We start from the raw sequence: 2,758 nt of genomic DNA, 5'->3' as shown, positions 1-2,758 counted from the left end.
CTAATCGGCCATCAGTGGGAATAGAGGCTCCTTGGTCTTCCAAACTCTATATGACCTAGCACAAGGCAAGGCCTGGGCCAAGTAGTGGGAGTGGGTGGGAAGGGGCACAGAGGTGGGGGGAGGGGTATGGGAAACTTTCGGGATAGCATTTGAAATGTAAATAAAGAAAATAATAATAAAAAAAAATAAAAAAAAATGTTCGTGACATGAATAAAACATATGCTTCCAGCACAAGAAAAAAAAAAAAGTTTCACAGGCCTGCATATATATGCACAGTATGACTGCTGATATTATATTTCTTTGTTAGACATGCCTTCATCAAAACAGAAGCAGTTCCTCACATCACTACAAGAAGAAGAAACATGCCTCCAAATCACAGAGCAACGAAAGTGTCTTCCTTAGAGTGGTGTACTGTGTTATTTTCTTTCAAGCTATGACACCTCTGTGGTTTTCAAGAATGCTTGAAATACACTTTTAAAAAATGCATTGTTTCTTCATCTTTATTCTTTCCAACATTGTATGATTTTCCATAACTTGTTAGTCTTCTGATTATTTTTTCTACTATAACCTAGACATCTTCCACGATGTTTTCTCTAAAAGAGTGGCTCCAAATGAGAAGGGTAAACCATTGCCAATGAAGAAAATATACAATGAAGGTATAGATACCCTAGAAAATTTGCTAAGCCATATGGATATACTCAGTGTCTCTACATGCTGTTAAAAATGTTATTGACTGGATAACAACACTCCAATATAGTAATTAAAAGTGGCTAACATCTTACGTTCCATTCAACAAGCCAGATGACATTAGGTAATGGTATCTCCTCCTTTCTAAATTACACTAACATTTTTTGCTAGAAAATGCTCTGAATTCAATGGAAGCCTCATTTTAATATAACCTTTAATATTTTAATATTAATTTAATATTAATTTTAATATAGACTTTCAGGGATAGTCTCTCCACTGCCTGATCTATTTCTCCTATTCTTGTTCTTTTATGTTTCAATGTGTTTTGTTATTTTGCTACTGAATAGTCTCTTAAAATTTTATACAGTGACAGAGATACTGCTCTATCCTGTAAGATGCATAGTCTTCGTTAATAACCAGCAACATAGGCTCCTCAGACATACTATATCAGAAAAAAAGAACTAGCAGACAAATATTAGAATAATTTTTAAACAATGGCATTATGTGACTAGTAATGGATAAATATTAACAGAAAAATTGCCACAAAGTCATTTTAATAATGAGAGAACTCACAAAGCTCTTAGAGAATATATGAATTAATGCACTTACTGTTTAAAATATTACAAAGAAGATTCAATGGAAGACTCATCACAGTTATAATAGCAAACCAATATACTGGCTGTAAATTATATGTATACACACATTATTAATATATCTATGTATATAATCAAAACACACAAAATTTGAAAGACTCTATAAAAAGTACAATAATTGGTTATAAGTAGATTAGAACAAAATAAGAATATATAGTTAAATTAAAATTAATTAGATAATTAATTGATGTATCTAAATCTATATTCATGTTTATAGTGACTTATGTATGTTATATATATTGGTATTGACAATGAAAACTATTTTCGAAATGCAGATCAATAAAATGTGTTCAGAAAATTGACTAGTTATGTGGTTTGAAAGTATGTATAGTTGGAGCTATATTTTTCTATGTACCAATATTAATTATAGTTTGATCAAATATTTTAATATTTAAAAAATAAAATTAGCACAAAATGCCAAAAAGATTTTCCAACTTTGTCTAAAAACTAGGAGTCAAGAAAAAATTTCAGGTTAAAGTTCTGACCACAAACAAATAATAGACATAATTGATAAAGATGTGTTTATTACTGTCCTAGGATTTCTATTACTGAGTACCATGGCTCCAGTTCCCTCTCCCTACTGTCAGGCAGTTCATCTAAGGTCCCTCCCTTTGAGTCCTGAGAATCTGTCAACTTGCAGGTCTCTGCTGCATTCTGGGAGGTTTCCCCCAACCTCCTACTTCCTAAGGTTACCTGTTTCCATTCTTTCTGCTGGCCCTCAGGACTTCAGTCTTTTTCCCTCACCAAATACCAGATCTGGTTCCCCTCTCCACCGACACCTTCCCCCATCCACTTTCCCGAACAGGTCCCTCCCTCCCACCCCACTTGTGATTGCTTTCTTCTTCCTTCCAAGTGAGACTGAAGTGTCCTCACTTGGGCACTTCAACTAGTTGACCATTTACAGTTCTGTGGACTGTATCTTGGGTATTCTGTAATTTTTATTTTATTTTATTTTATTTTTGGCTAATATCCTATAAAAGGACCAGCGGTCTCAATCATTCTGGACACCCAACATCTCTCAAACACTGGACCACCAAACAGGCAACATGTACCAGCTGATATGAGGCCCCCAACACATATTTGGTAGAGGACTGCCAGGTCTGTGTTCATTCAGAGATGATGCACCTAACCCCTCAAGAGACTAGAGGCCCCAGGGAATTTAGAGGTCAGGTGGGGTGGGAGGTGGTATCATCCAGGTGGAGAAAGAGGGTCAGAAGGAGGTGGATGGGGATGGGGGAAATAAAATATGGAGTGTAAAAAAATAATTAATTAACTAATTAATTAATTAATTTAAAAATCACTTAAAGCTAATCATAAAACATTGAGAGAAGCAACCAAAGCTGCTTGTTTTACTCATTGAAGATATGAATAAATGTTTCTGCAACACCCCTACCCCGCCCCACACACACATCAATTGA

The sequence above is a fragment of the Mus pahari genome, chromosome X (assembly GCF_900095145.1).
Source record: "Mus pahari chromosome X, PAHARI_EIJ_v1.1, whole genome shotgun sequence".
NCBI lineage: Eukaryota > Metazoa > Chordata > Mammalia > Rodentia > Muridae > Mus > Mus pahari.
The sequence above is the reverse complement of the archived record's forward strand: the minus strand, read 5'-3'. Positions refer to the sequence as shown.